Here is a 22586-nt window from a genome sequence, read left to right on the forward strand (position 1 = left end):
GTCAGCAGCAGGCACCCCAAGTTGGTTTTCTGACAAAGGGAAAGGATTGGTTTAAGCCATTCACATGGCCCAGAGGACAGCCCCCGGGAGACACAGGCCTGATTCTTGCCTCTGTCAATTACTTGTTGCGTAACTTTGGAGCAGTTGTTTACTTTCTCTGAGCACGAGTTCTCCATAAAGAGAGAGCACTAGTATGTAGCTCACAGCACTGTGGTTGGGATCGAATGAGATTTAGAGTAAAACCCTAGGCACACAGTAGGCACTTGATATGGTGCTGATGACAAAAATACCGAGGCAGACACTGCCTTTGGGCCTTCCCAGTGAGCAAAAGTAGCCTTCTTTTTCTCCTGCCAGGTTTAAAAAAATTGAATTACAGACTTATTGTTTGGTTGTTGCAAAAAAAAAAAAAAATTCAAACTAACAATACAGGCATTTATAAAGTGAAAAAGTTGGAGTTTTCTGCACTCCAATTCTACCTCTCCTGAGAAAGCCACTATTAACTATTTGGGATGTGTGCCCTTGCTGACATTTTTCTAGACACACACACAACATGCATTATTTTTATAGCAACATTCGCATCATCCTGGACATACTGTTCTGCAACTTCTTTCTCTTTCAAGCAGACTTTCATAGACATTTTTCCAAGTCAGAGTATATGGGCTTGTCCAGTGTTACAAACTTAATCATGTCTCCCCAAATTCATATATTGAAGCCTTAGCACCCAGTCCCTTAAAATGTGACTGTATTTGGAGATAAGGTCTTTTTAAAAAATGTAGTTAAAATGGGTCATTACTGTGAGCCCTAACCCAATATGACTAGTGTCCTTTTAGGGAGAGGAGATTGAGACACAGAGGTTCAGGCACGTGTACAGAGAGAGAGCCGTGTGGGCACACAGTGAGAAGGCAGCCACCTGCAAGCCCAAGAGAGATGCTTCAGAAGAAAGCGATCTGCTCACACCTTAATCTTGGACTTCTAGTCTCCAGAATTTTGAGAAAATAAATTTCTGTAATTTAGGCCACCCGGCCTGTGGCGTTTGTTGCAGCAGGGCTAGTAAACTTACACATCCAGTCTTTCATAAGATACATAGTATTCCGTTTTATGGATGGTATAAAAAATGTGTTTGTTGATGGACTTTTAGGTTGCTTACCATTTTATGCTCTTAAATCTATATGCAGCTCAGGAAGCAACAGTTAGAACTGGACATGGAACAACAGACTGGTTCCAAATTGGAAAAGGAGTATGTCAAGGCTGTATATTGTCACCCTGCTTATTTAACTTCTATGCAGAGTGCATCATGAGAAACGCTGGACTGGAAGAAACACAAGCTGGAATCAAGATTGCTGGGAGAAATATCAATAACCTCAGATATGCAGATGACACCACCCTTATGGCAGAAAGTGAAGAGGAACTAAAAAGCCTCTTGATGAAAGTGAAAGTGGAGAGTGAAAAAGTTGGCTTAAAGCTCAACATTCAGAAAACAAAGATCATGGCATCCGGTCCCATCACTTCATGGGAAATAGATGTGGAAAGAGTGGAAACAGTGTCAGACTTTATTTTTTTGGGCTCCAAAATCACTGAAGATGGTGACTGCAGCCATGAAATTAAAAGATGCTTACTCCTTGGAAGGAAAGTTATGACCAACCTAGATAGCTTATTCAAAAGCAAAGACATTATTTTACCAACAAAGGTTTGTCTAGTCAAGGCTATGGTTTTTCCAGTGGTCATGTATGGATGTGAGAGTTGGACTGTGAAGAAGGCTGAGCACCGAAGAACTGATGCCTTTGAACTGTGGTGTTGGAGAAGACTCTTGAGAGTCCCTTGGACTGCAAGGAGATCCAACCAGTCCATTCTGAAGGAAATCAGCCCTGGGATTTCTTTGGAAGGAATGATGCTGAAGCTGAAACTCCAATACTTTGGCCACCTCATGCGAAGAGTTGACTCATTGGAAAAGACTCTGATGCTGGGAGGGATTGGGGGCAGGAGGAGAAGGGGATGACAGAGGATGACATGGCTGGATGGCATCACTGACTCGATGGATGTGAGTCTGAGTGAACTCCGGGAGTTGGTGATGGACAGGGAGGCCTGGCGTGCTGCAATTCATGGGGTCGCAAAGAGTAGGACACAAGTGAGGGACTGAACTGAACTGAACTGATGCTGAGTGCTGCAGGTAATATCCTTGCAATATGTTTGTGCATGTATTTGTAGGCTTAGCTCCCTTATGAGGAATGACTAGGTTGAAGAATGAAAGGGAAAGTGAAAATGAAGTCATGACAGACTCTTTGCGACCCCATGGACTGTAACCTGCCAGGCTCCTCCATCCATGGGGTTTTCCAGGCAAGAATATTGGAGTGGGTTGCCATTTCTTTCTCCAGAGGTTGGAGAATATGCACGATTTAATCATTGTTGGACTATTGAAAAAAGCTGTTCCAGAAAAACATCTACTTTTGCTTTGTTGACTATGCCAAAGTCTTTGTGTGGATCACAACCAACTGTGGAAAATTTTTCAAGAGATGGGAATACCAGACCACCTGACCCACCTCCTGAGAAATCTGTATGCAGGTCAAGAAGCAAAAGTTAGAACTGGACTTGGAACAACAGACTGGTTCCAAATCGGGAAAGGAGTACGTCAAGGCTGTATATTGTCACCCTGCTTATTTAACTTCTATGCAGAGTACATCATGAGAAATGCTGGGCTGAATGAAGCACAAGCAGAAATCAAGATTGCCGGGAGAAATATCAGTAACCTCAGATATGCATATGATACCACCCTTATGGCAGAAAGTGAAGAACTAAAGAGCCTCTTGATGAAAGTGAAAGAGGAGAGTGAAAAATTTGGCTTAAAGCTCAACATTCTGAAAACTAAGATCATGGCATCTGGTTCCATCACTTCGTGGCAAATAGATGGGAAAAGAGTGGAAACAGTGACAGACTTTATTTTGGGGGGCTCTAAAATCACTGAAGATGGTGACTTCAGCCATGAAATTAAAAGATGGCTGCTCCTTGGAAGAAAAGTTATGACCAACCTAGACAGCATATTAAAAAAGCAGAGACATTACTTTGTGACAAAGGTTGATCTAGTCAAGGCTATGGTTTTTCCAGTGGTCATGTATGGATGTGAGAGTTGGACTGTGAAGAAGGCTGAGCACCGAAGAACTGATGCCTTTGAACTGTGGTGTTGGAGAAGACTCTTGAGAGTCCCTTGGACTGCAAGGAGATCCAACCAGTCCATCCTAAAGGAAATCAGTCCTGAATATTCATTGGAAGGACTGATGCTTAAGCTGAAACTCTAATACTTTGGTCACCTGATGTGAAGAACTGACTCATTTGAAAAGACTCTGATGCTGGGAATGATTAAAGGCGGTTAGGAGAAAGGGACAACAGAGGATGAGATGGTTAGATGGCATCACCGACTCAGTGGACATGAGTTTGAGTAGCTCAGTGAGTTGGTGATGGACAGAGAAGCCAGGCATGCTGCAGTCCATGGGGTCGCAAAGAGACACACACGACTGAGCAACTGAACTGAACTGAACTGAATCAATGTATGAATTAGTTGTACCAGTTGAAACTCCAGTACTGTAGGCAAAACACTGCCTCCGTTTACGTCCTAAGCATAACTGCAGGGACTTACATTCTGTGCCGCACAACATAACTAAACTGACAGTCAACAGAATATGACACCCTTGCCCTTGGTTTTGCTTGTACCGACCACTCCTGCCTATGCCAGGACCTGGCCCTAGCAACCCTCTGCAGAAACACAGTTTTCCAGAATGGGTAAAAGTTCTCAGCAGACCTTATAATCTCTTCATTGTGAAGTCAAACTTGATAAGAACAAATGGCCATACTAGAAACAGAAGGACTCATTTTAATTTTTAAAGAGTATAATTAGATTTGAATCACACATGGTATATTGGATTTAGGGAGAAAATATTTCATGACAAGCTGCCACTATATTTGTTGCTTCTCATTTTTAAACAAATAGGAATGAGGGTTGAAGGCTGCAGATGGGGATACAGGTTGGCAATGCCATTCCATTAGGCAGAGTTATTTTGAGTTGATGCATCAAACTGATCGTTTGTTTAGAAAAAAATTTTTAAGTGGGAACCATCCTCTGTAGTGAGAAATAGCATCTTCTGGAGGTGCTATTGCCCAGGTCCTTTTTGGAGAGTGTATAAAAACAGAAGCCCTGACCACTGGCCCCTTGGAGGATATGTGGAAGAAAACTGGTCATTCCCATGGTGACCTGGCTGCTGATTTGAGAAGAGTGGCCAGCAGTTGAGCATTGGTCTTTGTTCCATCTGTCTCCCACCTCGGACTGTGGGTTCCTTGGGAGCAGGAACCATCAAATGTACCTCTGCTCACAGCCCAGCCTAGGCCCTGGGCACAGATTCTTTCTGTCCTCCTGATATGCTTACCACTGAGACAGTCTCATCCAACTTTACGACTTTAAATATCATCTATTTGCTTTTGACTCAAAATCTTGTGCCTCTAGCCTAGAACTCTCCTCTTAATTCTAGTATTTATTTCCATTTGCCTATCTGGCGTCTCCATTTGGATGCCTAACAATCATCTCAAGCTTAAGATGTTCAAAACTGAACTTGTGGCCTGCAGTTGCCTCTGAATCTGATCTACCTGCAGCCTTTTCAGTCTCAACCAGTGGCAACTCCATCATTGCATCTGCTCAGCCAAAAACCATGGAGTCATTTTTGATTCCTCATTCTCTTATTCCTCAAATCCTGTTGGCTCTATCTTCAAAATTTATCAATAATTTTTCCAGGACCTTCACTGCTATCATCTTGGTTCTAAGCTACTGTAGTAGACTGAATTATGGGCCCCCAAATGGCATGTCCAATTCCTAACCTTTGGAGCCAGTGAATGTGCCCTTGTTTGGAAAGAGGGTTTCCTTGTAGGTGTAATTAAAAATCTTAAGATGAGGTTCTCTTGGATTCGGGGTGGGCTCTAAATCCAATGACGAGTGTCCTTGTTAGAGAAGGGCAGAGGGGGATCAGAGACACATGGACACATGGAGAAATCCATAAGAAGATGGAGACAGACATCAGAGTTTTATAATCCCAAACCAAGGGATACCTGGAGCCACCAGGAGCTGGAGAAGGCAAGGAAGGGTTCTCTTCTGCAGGCTTTGTAGAGAGCACAGTCCTGTTGATACCTTGACTGGGGACTTCTAGCCCCCAGAACTGTGAGATAATACATTTTTATTGTTTTAAGTCACCTAGCTTGTGGTAATTTGTTATGACAGCCTGAGGACACAAATGCAGTCACCGTAATCTCTCACCTGGATGATTGTAATAGCTTCCTAATTCATCTTCCCATGTCCATCCTTACCTCCCCATGGACCTTTCTCAATGCACAAACCAGAGCAATCCTTTAAGCTATGTCAGTTCACACTACTCAAAACTGCCAGTGGTTCCAATTTAACTAAAAATAAAAGCCCCCCCCCGCCCCTTTTTTTAACCATGACCTTAAAGGCTCTATCTGATCTTCCACTTCCCTGCCCTTACTCTCTCTGACTCTCTCTCCTACTTCTCTCTGTCTTGTCTATCCACTCCAGCATCAAAGGCCTCCTCTCTGTTCCCTGAATATGCAAGTACCTTCTTGCTGAGAGTCTTGCCCTGTCCATCCCCTCTGCCTGAAAGGCTCTTTCCCAGATGTCTGCTGCTCAGTCCTGGGCCTCCCAGAAGTCTGTTGCAACTTCACTGAGTTAGGAGATTGATGGGCCCCTCGGAGCCAACAGTTGGGGTTCGTTCTCTGTCTCTCCAAGACAAAAATAGCAGGACAATTGAGGAAGAAGGCTGGGCCCTGCCCAGATAGGAGATAAGAGGCCATATATTTCTCTTTCTCGAAGTCAAGAGACCTCCTCACCTACACAGGCACAGAAAGGCTCTTTGGAGGCCCAAAGGGGGGAGATGCTAAGTGAAGCTAACTACCCATTGCCTCTTCCTTAGACTCCATCTTGGCTAAGAGAGGTGTGCATACACATGGGAGGATCCTGAGATAAACCAAATATGGACTCTGAACTGGGAAAATCAAAACCAAAGGAAACCAGAAAGAAATGCCCCATGTAAGTGATTTAAATTGCCACGAGGGCACAACTCTGAGTCCACTTGTGTGTCTATCCACATATACTGTACTGCTTTTCCTCCTAATGACACTTTCCTTGTTTTACTACTTTCTGTCTTTGTGGGAATTCTTTTCTGCAAAGCCAAAAAAGCCAGGGCCTTGTCACTGACCCCTGGTCCACTGGCTAGGATTTGGTGCGCTCATTGCCGCAACTCGACCTCCATCTCTGGCTAGAAACACAAGCCCTGCTTCAAGCCACCGCAGGTCATCTCCACACTAGAGAGGCTTACCGTGACCACTGTTTAAAAAATGAAGCCCTCTGCATTCCTGCTTTGCTTCCTCTGCTTGACATCTGCTCATTGCGTCTATTACTTTCTAGTATGCTTGATCCTTCCTTCACTTATTACGTTTATTGCTTCTCTCTCACTAGAATATAAGCACTCAAGGACAGGGATTCTTGTCTGCTTGTTTCTTTTTTTTGTTTGTTTCCCTAACTTTTGTTTTGTATTGGGGTATAGCCAACTTCCTGGTGCCTCAGTGGCAAAGAATCTGCTTGCCAATTCAGGAGACACAGGTTAGATTCCTGGGTTGGGAAGATCCCCTGGAAAGGAAATAGCAACCCACTCCAGTTTTCTTGCCTGGGAAATCCCATGGACAGAGGAGCCTGTGGGCTACAGTCCATGGGGTCACAAAAGAGTCAGACGTGACTTAGTGACTAAAAACAATATCTGACTAACAAACAGTGTGTGATAGTTTCAGGTGAGCAGCAAAGGGACTCAGGCACACGTGGACATGTGTCCATTCTCCCTCAAAATCCCCTCCCATCCAAGCTGCTCCATAACATTGAGCAGAGTTCCCTGTGCTAGACAGTAGGACCTTGCTGGTTATCCATTTTAAATAAAGCAGTGTGTACATGTCCATCCTAAACTCCCTAACAATCCCTCCCTGCCCTGACCCCAGCAACCATAAATTCATTCTCTGAGTCTATGAGTTTCTTTCTGTTTTGTAAGTAAGTTTATTTGCATCATTTCCTTTTAGATTCCACATATAAGCAATGTCATACAATATTTCTCCTCCTGTCTGACTTACTTCACTCAGTATGCCAGTCTCTAGGTCCACCCATGTTGCTGCAGATGGCATTATTTCATTCTTCTTAATTGGCCTGCATGTTCATTATTGAGTCCTTAGCACTTAAAAGAGGGCCTGGCATATAGCAGGGATTCAGCAAACATTTGTTTTGTGAATGAATAAATAAATTGCTATCAGTACACTTTTTCTATTTCTAATTATTATTAATTTTTTCAATATGTCATATATTCATATCATTCAAAATTCTGGGCTGGCCATCTTGTTGTCCATGCTCCCTGCTTCTCTTGGTCTGATTCTGGGTGGGGTTCATCTTCAGAGCCAGCTAAGAGTAACAGCTGCAGTTCATTGGATGTTTACTGGGCTCTAGGTATTATATACTGGAGAAGGTGATGGCACCCCACTCCAGTAGTCTTGCCTGGAAAATCCCATGGACAGAGGAGCCTGCAGTCCATGGGTTGGCGAAAAGTCAGACACGACTGAGCAACTTCACTTTCACTTTTCACTTTCATGTATTGGAGAAGGAAATGGCAACCCACTCCAGTGTTCTTGCCTGGAGAATCCCAGGGACTGGGGAGCCTGGTGGGCTGCCATCTATGGGGTCACGCAGAGTCGGACATGACTGAAGCGACTTAGCAGCAGCAGCAGCAGCAGGTATTATATACACTACCTAATCCCACTTAATCCTCTACTGGGGAGGGACCAACAGCCCATTTACCATTGAAGAAACTGAAGTCAGAGTGGTTAAGTAATTTACTTGCCCAAGATTACCCAGGAAGAATCAAAAGCAAGATTCTTTTGCAGGTTTGTTACCAGAATCTGGACTTGTAATCACTAAATGCTTAACCTCTCTGTGCCTCGGTTTCCTCGGTCAGAGCATAGAGATAATAATAGGGATTATTTCATGATATTGTTTTGAGGGTGAAGAGGAGAAACAAGGAGCAGAATGGATCAAAAAGAGTTGGGAAAAGAGTTTGAGGCAGGTCACAATGAATGTTTAGGGACGCAAAGTGTTTCTCAAAGTGTCATTAAGAGCCACCCAGATTAGCATCACTCTAGGTGCTTTTCTCGGGGCTTCCTAGGTGGCTCTGTGGTAAAAGAATCCACCTGCCAATGCAGGAGATGCTGGTTCGATCCCTAGGAAGATCCTTCCACGGGAAGATCCCCCGGAGAAGGAAATGGCAACCCACTCCCGTATTCTTGCCTGGAGAATCCCATGGACAGAGCAGCCTGGCGGGCTACAGTTGATGGAGTCTCAAAGAATCAGACACAACTGAGCACGCATGTAGGTGCTTATTTCACATGAAGATTTTAGGACACCTTCCTATGTGTCCTTAAGAGTAGAGTCTTGGAATCTACACATTAAATTAGCATCCAGGTGATTCTGATGCACATTGAGATTTGAGAATTTCAGGTCCTGGGTGTGTGTGTGTGTGTGTGTGTGTGTAGTCGTAGCTCTATTCAGATAACTTCTCTTCACCTTTCCTCTGTGCTCCCCACACACAAGTCATGTTTCTCTCATCATCAGCATAGCCAGTAGTCCATCCAAAAGAGAAGCAGAGATTCCAAACCCAGAAATCTGTGTTTCTGATTTTTTTTTTTGCTGAGAAAAAAAGTAGTGCTAGATGGTCCATGAATGATGTGAAGCTGTGGTCTGATGTCTTGAAGATATAGGAACCCATCTTGCCCTTGGTGTGAAAATCACCCCAGAGCCCTTGGGACCAGTCCTGCTGGTCCCCTGAGTTTCCCAATACCTTCAATGGACTAAGTAGGTGATGAAAACTCAAGTAAACAATACTCATTAATGTTATGATCATGCATGGCATTTTCTATTACTAAATGATTCCCATACACAGATATTATTCACTTAAATAATCAATCACTGTCAACAAATTACAGGATGCAGAGAATCAAATTAGCAAAATGAACTATGGAGGTAAAATTCATTTGAAATTCAATTTGGTCACAACATTAGCTTTCAACTAGTCTGCCCAATGGTTTGAGTACCTTCCTTTGGCAGAGTTTTTTTTTTTTTTTTAAATAAATGCAATTAACCTTTTTACTGTTCAACTGCTGTTGGCTGCCACGACGTTATTACATGACACCTATGATCTAGCAGTGAAATAATTAAATGATGGCGTGAGATGAGGACATCAGGGCAGTCTTATGACTTAGGGGTGGGACATGACTTAGGGGTGGGACAACAAGAAGGGTCTGGGAGGTGGGGATGGGTGTGCATTTGCACTGAGCCTTCCCCAGGGAGCATCTGATATTGCTGCGTCATCCCGAGATTTGCAGAGAAACCTTCTCAAGACCCATCTCCCACTCTGGATTCCTCATTGCCTATTCCACACACCGCAGCGTGCATTCTACATTTCCTGCTGATTCCCCTGAAAAGCCGGCCCCTCCCCCACTACCGCCTTCCCTTTCTTGATTCCATGACTCCTTTTCTTCAGTCACTCTAGCTGGAGAGTGGGAGTCACCTCAGACTCCTGTCTCTCCCTCCACTCCCACGGGACAGTGAGTCACATCACCCCTTCACGCCGTCTTCCCTTGGAACCTGCCTCTAGCCCCTGCTGTCTGCTCCTGTGGCCTCCACGAACCATCTGGGTCCCGACCTCTACTCCCTTCTCACCTCTGCATGGCTACATCCTTGTTGCCACCTCATGGTCCACACTGCACACCTCTGCCAGGTTGAACAGACAACCCTCAGACTCAAGATCCTGCAACTCCTTTCCAGCGTCCACAGGATCAAGCCCAAGCCTCCCATCCATCAGTCCCCAGCTGTCCTCACCACCCTCAATGGCCTGGCAGGCAGTTTCCCCAACATCTCTTGCCGCTGTTTCTGCTTGTACCCAGATTGCCTTTCAAATTGTATCTTCTTCCTCGTCCCCAAACCTGCTCCTCACTTTCCTGCTCTCACATCTTCACTCCTGCCAGCCACTCCATCTGGGGGGAAAAAAAGAAAAAGAAACCTTTTCTGTTTCTCTCTCTGAAAAATCCTTCTTACCCAAGGCCCAGCCCCAGTCCCACATCTGTCATTAAGCCTTCTCAACAGCATGCTGGTCTCCAGAGATGGGTCTTCTTCCAATAGCTCAAGTGCTTATTGTCTGGGGTGCTCCTTTTGATCCTTAATAACTTGCTTTGTGGTTTCTTTCCATGCTCTCAGCTGTGTAGTACAGTCTTTGAAAGCAAAGACATGCCTTGTGGTCCCTGCTTAATGCTAAATGGGTGAAGCCATTTCTAAGCCTTCCTTGGAAAAGGACAACACCAGTTTCTTTTGTGTTCTGTTTTCAGGGATGTCTTGAGGTGGGCAACTCAGATGTGCTGAGAGCAGGAAGCCCTGCTTCGGAGGGGAGTGTGGTCAGTGGGCTGATGGGATTTTCCACATATGGACTGAGGACATGCCCATCTGTGGGTTCTGAACTGCATCCCTGGCTTTTCCAGATCACCCCATTATCACAACAGAGCTGCCCCACTGCTGGGGGAGCTGCAAATGGTGGCAGACTTCCATCCTCCCTTCATGAGTAGCCATGGGGAAATAAATCACATTTAGACATTCAGTTCAGTTCCGTTCACTTGCTCAGTCGTGTCCGACTCTTTGCGACCCCATGAATCACAGCACACCAGGCCTCCCTGTCCATCACCAACTCCCAGAGTTCACTCAGACTCACGTCCATCGAGTCAGTGATGCCATCCAGCCATCTCATCCTCTGTCGTCCCCTTCTCCTCCTGCCCCCAATCCCTCCCAGCATCAGAGTCTTTTCCAATGAGTCAACTCTTCCCATGAGGTGGCCAAAGTACTGGAGTTTCAGTTTCAGCATCATTCCTTCCAAAGAAATCCCAGGGCTGATCTCCTTCAGAATGGACTGGTTGGATCTCCTTGCAGTCCAAGGGACTCTCAAGAGTCTTCTCCAACACCACAGTTCAAAAGCATCAATTCTTCAGTGCTCAGCCTTCTTCACAGTCCAACTCTCACATCCATACATGACTACAGGAAAAACCATAGCCTTGACTAGACGGACCTTTGTTGGCAAAGTAATGTCTCTGCTTTTGAATATGCTATCTAGGTTGGTCATAACTTTCCTTCCAAGGAATAAGTGTCTTTTAATTTCATGGCTGCAGTCACCATCTGCAGTGATTTTGGAGCCCAAAAAAATAAAGTCTGACACTGTTTCCACTCTTTCCACATCTATTTCCCATGAAGTGATGGGACCGGATGCCATGATCTTTGTTTTCTGAATGTTGAGCTTTAAGCCAACTTTTTCACTCTCCACTTTCACTTTCATCAAGAGGCTTTTTAGTTCCTCTTCACTTTCTGCCATAAGGGTGGTGTCATCTGCATATCTGAGGTTATTGATATTTCTCCCGGCAATCTTGATTCCAGCTTGTGTTTCTTCCAGTCCAACGTTTCTCATGATGTACTCTGCATATAAGTTAAATAAGCAGGGTGACAATATACAGCCTTGACGTACTCCTTTTCCTATTTGGAACCTTCTGTTGTTCCATGTCCAGTTCTAACTGTTGCTTCCTGCTGTGAAAAGAAGAGAAGCAAAAAGCAAAGGAGAAAAGGAAAGATATAAGCATCTGAATGCAGAGTTCCAAAGATAGCAAGAAGAGATGAGAAAGCCTTCCTCAGCAATCAATGCAAAGAAATAGAGGAAAACAACAGAATGGGAAAGACTAGAGATCTCGTCAAGAAAATTAGAGATACCAAGGGAATATTTCATGCAAAGATGGGCTCTATAAAGGACAGAAATGGTATGGACCTAACAGAAGCAGAAGATATTAAGAAGAGGTGGCAAGAATACACAGAAGAATGGTACAAAAAAGATCTTCACGACCCAGATAATCATGATGGTGTGATCACTGACCTAGAGCCAGACATCCTGGAATGTGAAGTCAAGTGGGCCTTAGAAAGCATCACTACAAACAAAGCTAGTGGAGGTGATGGAATTCAGTTGAGCTATTTCAAATCCTGAAAGATGATGCTGTGAAAGTGCTGCACTCAATATGCCAGCCAATTTGGAAAACTCAGCAGTGGCCACAGGACTGGAAAAGGTCAGTTTTCATTCCAATCCCAAAGAAAGGCAATGCCAAAGAATGCTCAAACTACTGCACAATTGCACTCATCTCACATGCTAGTAAAGTAATGCTCAAAATTCTCCAAGCCAGGCTTCAGCAATATGTGAACCGTGAACTTCCTGATGTTCAAGCTGGTTTTAGAAAAGGCAGAGGAACCAGAGATCAAATTGCCAACATCCACTGGATCATGGAAAAAGCAAGAGAGTTCCAGAAAAACATCTATTTCTGCTTTATTGACTATACCAAGGCTTATGACTGTGTGGATCACAATAAACTGTGGAAAATTTAGACATTAGGAGACTGCTATCCTTTTTGTAAAATATACAATTTTTAAAATTTATTTATGTTTGGCTCTGCTGGGCCTTTGTTGCTGTTTGGGCTTTTCTCTAGTTGCGGAGATCAGGGGCTACTCTCCAGATGCGGTGCGCAGGCTTCTCAGTGCAGTGGCCTCTCTTGTTGCAGAGCACAGGCTCTAGGCACTCAGGCTTCAGTAGTTGTGGCTTCCAGGCTCTAGAGCACAGGCTCAGTAGTTGCGGCACACAGGCTTATTTGCTCTGCCATATGTGAGATCTTCCCAGATCAGGGATCCAACCCACGTTTAGGACACTTCTATCCTTTAGCAACTGGGAATAGAATTCTTCAGGGGTCTGTGTAGCATCTCCACAAATTCTTGGGATTCTTCTCCCAGATGTTGAGCTTGTCTTTCTCAGGTCTGAGGGTTGAAAGAAACAATCTCACTTATCTCCTTTCTTCCAAAATTCAAACTACTTCTATGGCATCTGGTGCTCCTCCTGACATGTGGTTATGAGGTGTGTGGATTTGGTGATCAGGGTACCATGTTCCCATGGGCTGGCCCAGCATCTGGGCTGGAGTCAGGTTGTCCATCTCCAAGGGATGAGACATGAAATGACAGTCTAAGGGGGTTTCAGGTCACTTTGGTCACTGAGCCACCATCTCCTCCAGCCCACCAATTCTTTGGGATACTCTTTGAGAAAAAGCCAGCAAGGCAGGTTCCTCCTAGGCTCTTTCCTGGTTTGAAGTTTTGGCTCAACATGTCCTGAGTGCCTCTATCAACAACTTTAATCGGTCTGTGCCTCTTTAACAGAAGACATCCTTTCCTGTGACATTGTTTAGTGTGTAAATGAAACAAAGTATGTTCAATCCTTAGCACAATGTCTAGGATACTGTGGGTTTTCTGCAAATGTTTGTTTCTTTCAGAGCCCAAATAAATAACCCAGGGTATAACTGTGCTTGGGAGAATATGGTCTGAAAAATGACTACATCTCAGGCAGCTCTGGCCTAACCTCCAGTGAGCAGGACCTAGGCTCTCACCTCAGCTCTTAGCCTCAGTTCCTGCTGCTCCCATCCTCCTTGGCCATCTGCAGCCCTCATCCACCCTAGTCTCAACACAGGCCTTCCTGGAGAGGCAGAGAGAGAAATGGGAAAAGGAAGACAGGATTAACACCCCCCCCCCACCAGGACCTTGAAGGACACAAAGCCCCCCAGTCCAGAGGATGTTCCCTTGCCACCCCCACAGCTCATCTCACACATTTCTCACATTGATACAAACAACTTTGTGCTTATCAGAGAAATGGAAGTAATTGGAGTGTGCAGTGAGATCAAGGGAGGGTTTTTTAAAAGATGGGAAGTATGATTTTACAGTTACTGATGGAAAGTATCAAATAGAGAAGAACTATTTGGAAGAGAGAGTCTTCCACTGCATCTGGTTTTGCAGTACTATCTGGTTTCCTTCATCCCCCTTAAATTTTAGGTTAAATTTCGCTTTTTCATGTCAGTTACCCCCTTATACTCCATCAGTTCAGTTCAGTTCAGTCGCTCAGTCGTGTCCGACTCTTTGTGACCCCATAAATTGCAGCATGCCAGGCCTCCCTGTCCATCACCAATTCCTGGAGTTCACTAAAACTCACGTCCATCGAGTCGGTGATGCCATCCAGCCATCTCATCCTCTGTCATCCCCTTCTCCTCCTGCCCCCAATCCCTCCCAGCATCAGAGTCTTTTCCAATGAGTCAACTCTTTGCATGAGGTGGCCAAAGTACTGGAGTTTCAGCTTTAGCATCATTCCTTCCAAAGAAATCCCAGGGCTGATCTCCTTCAGAATGGACTGGTTGGATCTCCTTGCAGTCCAAGGGACTCTCAAGAGTCTTCTCCAACACCACAGTTCAAAAGCATCAGTTCTTCAGTGCTCAGCTTTCTTCACAGTCCAACTCTCACATCCATACATGACCACTGGAAACACCATAGCCTTGACTAGATGGACCTTTGTTGGGAAAGTAATGTCTCTGCTTTTGAATATGCTATCTAGGTTGGTCATAACTTTCCTTCCAAGGAGTAAGCGTCTTTTAATTTCATGGCTACAGTCACCATCTGCAGTGATTTTGGAGTCCAAAAAAATAAAATCTGACGCTGTTTCCACTGTTTCCCCATCTATTTCCCATGAAGTGATGGGACCAGATGCCATGATCTTCATTTTCTGAATGTTGAGCTTTAAGCCAACTTTTTCACTCTCCTCTTTCACTTTCATCAAGAGGCTTTTTAGTTCCTCTTCACTTTCTGCCATAAGGGTGGTGTCATATGCATATCTGAGGTTATTGATCTTTTCCCCGTCAATCTTGATTCCAGCCTAGAGGTAAGCATAGTCCAGTGGGAAGAACTTTGGGATTTGAGTTCAAATCTTGCTTCTGCCACTTATAGGTTGAGTGACCTCTCTAGACCTCCATTTCCTCCTTTCTAAAATGCTAATAATAATAATCAGTTCAGTTCAGTCGCTCAGTTGTGTCCGACTCTTTGTGACCCCATTAGGTTGGTGCAAATCTAATAGTGGTTTCAGACCATGAAATTTAAATCATTATAATTAGGCTCAAACACATCTTTATTAATCAAAATAGGAACCAGTATAATCAACAAACACATTTTTGCCAGTGAGAAAGAAGTTTTTTTATTCCTGTAACATAAATATTTGTGCTTTGGGATTTGACTAACTCCTGAAAAACATTTTCTGCCTCTTGCTGATTGTGGAAGCATTTTCCCTGCAAAAAGTTGCAGAGATGCTTGAAGAAGTGGTGGTCGGTTGGCGAGCGGTCAGGTGAATACAGTAGATGATATACAGTTCAGTTCAGTTCAGTCACTCAGTTGTGTCCGATTCTTTGCGACCCCATGAATTGCAGCACGCCAGGCCTCCCTGTCCATCACCAACTCCCAGAGTTCACTCAGACTCACGTCCATCGAGTCAGTGATGCCATCCAGCCATCTCATCCTCTGTCGTCCCCTTCTCCTCCTGCCCCCAATCCCTCCCAGCATCAGAGTCTTTTCCAATGAGTCAACTCTTCGCATGAGGTGGCCAAAGTACTGGAGTTTCAGTTTCAGCATCATTCCTTCCAAAGAAATCCCAGGGCTGATCTCCTTGCAGTCCAAGGGACTCTCAAGAGTCTTCTCCAACACCACAGTTCAAAAGCATCAATTCTTCGGTGCTCAGCCTCCTTCACAGTCCAACTCTCACATCCATACCTGACCACAGGAAAAACCATAGCCTTGACTAGACGAACCTTTGTTGGGAAAGTAATGTCTCTGTTTTTGAATATGCTATCTAGGTTGGTCATAACTTTCCTTCCAAGGAGTAAGCATCTTTTAATTTCATGGCTGCAGTCACCATCTGCAGTGATTTTGGAGCCCCCAAAAATAAAGTCTGACACTGTTTCCACTCTTTCCACATCTATTTGCCATGAAGTGATGGGACCGGATGCCATGATCTTCGTTTTCTGAATGTTGAGCTTTAAGCCAACTTTTTCACTCTCCACTTTCACTTTCATCAAGAGGCTTTTTAGTTCCTCTTCACTTTCTGCCATAAGGGTGGTGTCATCTGCATATCTGAGGTTATTGATATTTCTCCTGGCAATCTTGATTCCAGCTTGTGTTTCTTCCAGTCCAGCGTTTCTCATGACGTACTCTGCATATAAGTTAAATAGACAGGGTGACAATATACAGCCTTGACGAACTCCTTTTCCAATTTGGAACCAGTCTGTTGTTCCATGTCCAGTTCTAACTGTTGCTTCCTGACCTGCATACAGATTTCTCAAGAGGCAGGTCAGGTGGTCTTGTATTCCCATCTCTTTAAGAACTTTCCACAGTTTATTGTGATCCACACAACATAACCATATTTATTAAGAATATATTCCAATATCAAATGTCAAATTTCAACAATGTACAAGCCACAATTACTTTTACACCAACCTAATATTTACCTCTTGAATGTGTTGTAAGGATTAAAGGAGTAGGATTTGTCCTGGAGCAGTTCTTAGCTAGGAACTCAAAAGTAGTCATTGCTGTTGTTACCATTCTCTTACCAAAAGGTTATTCCACATCTTTCTGAGATGCACTGAGTTCCTTGCTAGGAGGCAACCATTTCTTTGGCATCAGTCATGGGTCAGAGTACCAGATCCCAAGATCTGACTGTATAATTGTTTGTGCATGGAGAGAGCTAAAAATAAATCTAGATCTGGAGTTACATTCTCATGCTACGTATTTATCCAGCTGTTTCCTTCTCACAATCACTTTTCTCATCTGCAATTTCAACCTTCAGCTGGAAGAAGTCACGAAAGCATAACTGATATTCACAGGCCTTTGATTTTATTTTTTAAAGATTTTTTTTAATGTGGCCATTTAAAAAAGTCTTTATTGAATTTCTTACAATATTGCTTCTGTTTTGTTTTGATCTTTTGGCCTGGAGTCATGTGAGATCTTAGTTCCGCAACCAGGATCCATACCCCCTGCATTGGAAAGTGAAGTCTTAACAACTGGGCCACCAGGGAAGACTCCCAGGCCTTTAAAACTCCTCTGCGTGAAAATTCAGACTCCCCAGGGGCCCACTCTAGTTTTCCTTGAAACTTGGCTCATTCAATGGGAAACAGGAACAAGCAATGGGTGAGAGCCTGAGAAGCTCTATTGGAGGACCCATGGACCATCTAGAACAGTGGCTGTCAAACTCTGCTACATACTGATATCACCTGGGGAGTCCCTGCACCAGGATTCTGATTGATTGACAAGGGCCAGGGCATAGGGCCTTTTAGAACCTCTCCAGATGATTCCATTGTGCAACAGAGTTGAGAACCACTGGACGAAGAAGCTCTCCAGCCTCCTCAGTGGGATAGCCTGCCCTCACCTGTGCCTTGTCCAGACTAAGCCAGCCCTTCACTGGGAGTCAGGAGACTAACCCCTTCATTCATTTGTTCAAGGATTACTGCCGCTAACAGTGTCTCCAGGGCCCTGTCCCTGCCCGTGTGGGTGACCCGCCCTCATCTAACACCCTCAGTCCTTGCATTCTTATACTTGCTCTTCATGGCATTTCTCCCTTGCTTTTCTTCTCCACATCTGTGAATTTCTTGAGTGTAAAGACTGGGTCTTCCTTTCTTATTCTCAGTGCCTAAAATGTTTAAGTGAGTGAATGCATATATTAATACGAATGAATGAATCCAACAGTGGGAATCCAACTTCAGAAGGGAGGTGGTGTAACAGAGCATGGCATCTGGAGAAGACAGGTTTCAACTGAGATCCCAGCTCTGCTACTTAGTAGCCACACGCTGTGGCCTCCCCAGTGACTCAGCAAGTAAAGTATCCGCCTGCAATGCAGGGAGATGTAGGTTCGATTCCTGGGTCAGGAAGAGCTCCTGGAGGAGGAAATGGCAGTCCACTCCAGTATTCTTGCCTGAAAAATCCCATGGACAGAGGATCCTGGCAGGCTACAGTCTAAACAGTCGCAAAGAATCAGACACTACTGAGAACACACACACACACGCACACACACACACACACACACACACACACACACGCTGTGACAAAGACCCAGCGCAGCCCCCAAATATGTTAGCTCTTATTAGAATGGGCAAGGGCTGCTATTTGCACTTTCATGGGCGTTTAGACGCTGCCCTCATTCCTTAACTCCTCTTGATCCCGGGATTCCTACCCCAGTAAGGAGAGTGTTTCTGGGGCAGCCTGGGTGAGCAGAATGCTCCTTCCTCCGCCCTCTGTGTGTCAGCTCCCCCAGCCATGGGTGGGAATCCCCAAGGGGAGCAGTTAAAAGGAGGCTTTTAACTTCCTTGCTGTTTTGTGTTGATTACAGGGCAGGTGGAGACAGCTGCTGGGATTGCGCGGCATCTGCTATGGCCTGTCAGCCCCCGTCAGACTCACCCTGAGGGCAAATACGGCTCCAGCTGATGAAAACCTTAGTGGCAGTCTCTGAAACAGCCTGCAGCTGCTGCCCTGGCCTTTCCTCTTATTTTTCACGTGCTTGGGCAGTTCCAGCCCTCTGCCCAGCCAGGGCTAGAGACCAGGCACCCGAGTGCCTTTCTCCAAAGATCATGTTACCGAGCGCGCTCTCTGGCTCCACCTTAAAGCACATCAAAGACTTGAGCAAAAGCAGGCTGGCCAGGGATGCGGAAGCAGCTGTCTACTTGATGTGTTTGTTTCCAGGGTCACTGGAAAAAGCCTTGGAGCCCCAAATATTTTCCTGCTAGAAGGTTGAAACTCTACCATTAGGTACCCAATCTTATGATTTAAAGCAGCGGTTCTCAAAGTGTGGTTTCTCTGCACCCCAGCGCAGCAGCACTTGAGAGCTCATTAGAAATGGAAAATTTGGGACTTCCCTGGTGGTCCAGTGGTTAAGATTCTGCACTTTCAGTACTTCCACTGCAGGGGGTGCAGTTTGATCCCAGGTTGGTGAACTAGGAGTCCACACTCAGTGGTGGCCAAAATTCTTAAAATCAAAAACCAACTCCCCACCCCCAGAAAAAAAACACAGAAATGCAAATTCTGTTTCCACCCACAGTCTAAAATCAGGATCTGGGAAAGAGAATGTGTTTAACATGCCCTGACAGTGCTTCTGATGTGCTGGTGACCCCACTGAAAGGAGGCGGTTATCCAGAAGGGCTAAAACTCGGCAAGGTGATAGCTTGGAGCCTGAGACAGGAACAGGGAGATGGGTGGGAAGGTCTTGTCTGGACAATGCAGTCAGACAGACTCAGAACAAGACTGTTTAGCACTGCTTTCTAGCTCTGGGGACAAATTGCTTAATCTCTTTGGCTTTCATTTGTATTATGAAATCCAAATTGTACAGCCAGTTTAAAAGCAAAAATAAAACAAGATATATAAAGTACTTGCACATACTAAGTGCTTAGTGAGGGCTCATATCCTCTCCCCACCCCATCCTCATCTCATTTCCCATACAGAAGTCTAGGTCAAGTGCCATGGTAGGGGAGGGGGTCACACAGATGGGGACTTGTGAATTGCAATGGCGTGGACCAGAGAGAAAGACCATAGAGGTGGATGGGATGCTAAGAGAAGGAGGAGCAGAAAGGAGAATAAGCAGTTCCCCTCAGACCCCCCCCTCTGGTGCCCTCTGTTTTGCAGGGGCTGACCCTGAGGGGCAGGGTCCACCTCCAGTGGCCCCATCTCACCACCATACTTCCCAGATGCTGGGTGGGGCTGGTTCTTTGCTTATTTTTCTCCTACTTCATTCTAACCTCTTTCAGGTGCATGACTTACAGATCTAAAGCTTTCCTGCAGGGAGATGACTGGTGGAATTATAGACGTGGAGCGCTTTCCTGTAACTCTGGGTCCTTGGGGTTGAGAAGAAGGTCAGCAATTGATGCAAAGGCCACCCGGGAGACTAGACTCCTTTGCAGATACTTCCAGGGACTCTCAAGTAGCCAATAGGCAGGCAGCTGAGAGCATCTGAAGAGAGACAGATGTGGCCCTGGAGAAGCAGATGCAAGTGCCCCAGAGAAGCCTGCTCCCCTTTCTTTTAAAGACTTCACATCATATCTTGAGCCTTTGATGGGAAGACATATTAAGATCTCAGTCTCACTAAGCAGTCTCATGTGATGTGGTTCTGGGGTAATGATACCTCAATTTCCCTAACTCCCCATTGCCAGGAATTCCAGAGTCAATGTTTCATCATTAATTTAAGGCATCTCTTTTAGAGCTCACATCTCCATTAAGCTATGTTCTGGGCTTTTGAGTCAGCTTATATTCAAACCCCAGCTCTACCATTTATTAGTGATTATGTTCTGGGTTAAATATTTAACCTCTTCAAGCCTCATTTCCTGCCTTTGTGAAATGGGAACAGTAATTATATACATAAGTGTATGTATATACCTATAATTATTTCAAGGGTTAAAAATATGCAGCACTGTTTGGATTTCTCATGCATGTATTCCTTTAAAGTTACAGAAAGAGAGGAGGGAGTAAGGGCTGAAGAGAATGGTTGAGATCAGAGAGGGCTACCAGGTCTCCCATGGGCAGACTTGCACTATCCGGGCTGTGAAGGATCCCAAGCCCGACCCCAGTCTCTGCAGACAGAATGCATGACTGAATGAAAATGTCTGCTCCAGTCTGGGCAGGGGTCTGGTAGCACGTGCAACCCACATTGGCCATCTCTGCTCTAGATGCCCCCTCCCTGAAGGCAAAAAGACAGGCTGTGACTCTTGCAATTACCTGCAGTAGACGTATAGAAGCCATTACCTGGCATTTCCAAAGGCTCACACAGAAAGAGTAACTCAGCTTCTTAACTGAACGCCGTCTCCCAGTATCATCTTGGAACAGGGAAGCTGTCCCTGGTCACAGAGTACCTCCTCTTGATCTTCATGATGAAAGTCCTTGATGTCGACTCACCAGGAGAGAAAGAGGAGTGCTTGCTCTGTAGGGGCAGGAGACAGATGTTTGGTGAAGCTGGTTTCATCAGGTGGGCTGGGGAGGTGGGGTCTAAGAGGTGGGTGAGCATCTCAGGGGAAACCCAGCTCCAGCCCCTTGGCTATTTGTCAGGTCAACTGTGGCTTTTGCGTGTTTCCCAGCTGGAGGTCTGTAAGGCACACAGGTGTTTTACATTGTTAATCAAGTAGATCTTTTTTCCTTCCTAATAATCTCATCTCCCTCCACAGCTGTGGAAACGCTTTGACAAGCAGGCCTCGGTGTATCTGTGCAGAGCATTCAGTGCACGGTGGCAGGGTGGGCGCCTGGCCCCTTGGGACAGCAGGCACTGTCTGGGGCCCTTGGGACTTTGAAGCAAAGTGAAAGTCGCTCAGTTGTGTCCAACTCTTTGCAACCCCATGGACTATACAGTCCATGGAATTCTCCAGGCCAGAACACTTGAATGGGTAGCCTTAGGGGCCATAAAAAGGTTTTGATTTTAAAATCAGAAGAAATAATGAATATAGAATAATGAATCCAGCCAGGATTATATTTGTCTTTATACCGATGCAATCATAAAGTATCTTTTTTTTATAAGATTGATTTATTAAGTATGATACATATCACATATCATTTTTTTTACACCATTTCCATTGAGACAAGTCCAATACTTTGTAGCAAATACATGATTTTAAAAAACAAAATTAAACAAAACGCCTCAGTCAGAGATGCCTCAGCCTTAGTTGATGGTTGACCAGATTGGAGCCCATGATGTGTTTAAAAAATAAAAGTCTGGAAATCCACCAAACATTCCTAATACCAACTAGAAAATGTCCTGGTTAAAGTCCCTAAAATACAAAGAAATGATTATTATACTTTCTTTGCTCATTTTAAATATTTTTTATGGTAGAAGGAGCCTATAAAAACGCAAGTGTCTAGGGCTTAGGGAAATTATAACCTGGCCTTGAGCATGGCATATGGAAGAGATTTGAATTCGTTCTGGAATCAAAGCTGCGATCCTACCTCAGTTCTGCTGACCCCATGACCTTGAGCAAGCCATTCACCTGGGGTTTCAGTTTTCTTGGGGTTCAGTGCCTATAAGCGCAGGGGAGGGCCAGGGGCCCCTTTCCTCCCCTTCCTCTCGGCCCCAGCTCTAGAAGATAACTGAATTGTAGGAGAATATGGAAACACACACCAGGTATATAAAAGGTCGAATTCTCATTACCTGGAAGGAAGCTGGGCATCCCCCATTTGGGCCAAGAATGGACAGCTCCAGAGGTCAGGTGAGTGTGTTCACAACACCCTGACACCCTAACATCCACCAGGCAGTCACCATCTGTCCCGTTGCTGAGAAAAAGGGAAGCTAGGGAGATGCTGGGTGAGTACGCTGGGTCTTTCAGTGGTTGTTGGGACTCCAAGAAACCACACAGCTCTGGGCAGAGTGCGGAACTGACTTCTGGAATAAGCCAGGGTGCAGCGGGGAATGGAGAGGAAGGCAGGAGGGGCTCCAGGTTGAGAGGCTTGACCAACCTGCAGACCAAGGGCTGGTCATCCTGCTTGTGCTCCATAGGAGATGGAGAGATGCAGAGATGGAGATCTGGAAATTAAAGGGATTTTTCAAAAACAGGCTTTGGGAGAGTAA

General features: G+C 45.1%; 1 long non-coding RNA gene across 3 annotated transcripts in view; it reads right to left on the reverse strand.

Annotated features, from left to right (window-relative positions):
* Nucleotides 1-21104, reverse strand: part of LOC129620972 (uncharacterized) — a 29261-nt gene extending 8157 nt beyond the window's left edge. Inside the window, exons 1-3 of one of the 3 annotated variants that reach the window (XR_008698964.1) lie at nucleotides 20780-21104; nucleotides 13579-13664; nucleotides 12483-12958 (exon numbers count right to left, since the gene is read on the reverse strand). This is a non-coding gene — a long non-coding RNA (uncharacterized LOC129620972). Of the gene's footprint in view, nucleotides 1-12482; nucleotides 12959-13578; nucleotides 13665-20752 lie in introns of those variants that run through there. The other 2 variants (XR_008698962.1, XR_008698963.1) reach the window with 2 other exon arrangements.
* Between the last annotated feature and the right edge of the window lie 1482 nt (nucleotides 21105-22586).

Source organism: Bubalus kerabau, chromosome 10, assembly GCF_029407905.1.
Source record: "Bubalus kerabau isolate K-KA32 ecotype Philippines breed swamp buffalo chromosome 10, PCC_UOA_SB_1v2, whole genome shotgun sequence".
Taxonomy (NCBI): Eukaryota; Metazoa; Chordata; class Mammalia; order Artiodactyla; family Bovidae; genus Bubalus; species Bubalus kerabau.